The sequence below is a fragment of the Arachis duranensis genome, chromosome 5 (assembly GCF_000817695.3).
Source record: "Arachis duranensis cultivar V14167 chromosome 5, aradu.V14167.gnm2.J7QH, whole genome shotgun sequence".
NCBI classification, from domain to species: Eukaryota; Viridiplantae; Streptophyta; class Magnoliopsida; order Fabales; family Fabaceae; genus Arachis; species Arachis duranensis.
The window spans coordinates 103,902,271-103,902,653 of NC_029776.3; positions in this window are offsets into that span (position 1 = coordinate 103,902,271).

Genomic DNA, 383 nt, shown 5'->3' on the forward strand with positions numbered 1-383 from the left:
GCCAATCAAAGATCCAAATTAAGGACATTTATTGTTTTTTTTTTCGCTTTAAGGCTTGTAATGTGCTAAATTAAAGAACAAGTGGGTTAAGCGTAGGCTCAAATTTGGCTAACAAAGGAAGATAAAAGGTAAGGCTATTTGGGTAAGTGAGCTAATGAAATGATGGCCTCAATCATATAAATGCATGAATACAAGGAATAATGGGACATATAGATTCAAACAAATCAAAGATCACAATCATAAGAAGAGAATAATACACACAAGAAGGAAAAATAAGTGGTTATAAGATGTAACCACACTATTAGGCTCAAATCTCACTTGCTTGTGTTCTTAGCTCAAAAACCATGTTCCAAAATAAATTCTTTCAAGCAAGTTCCACAAAG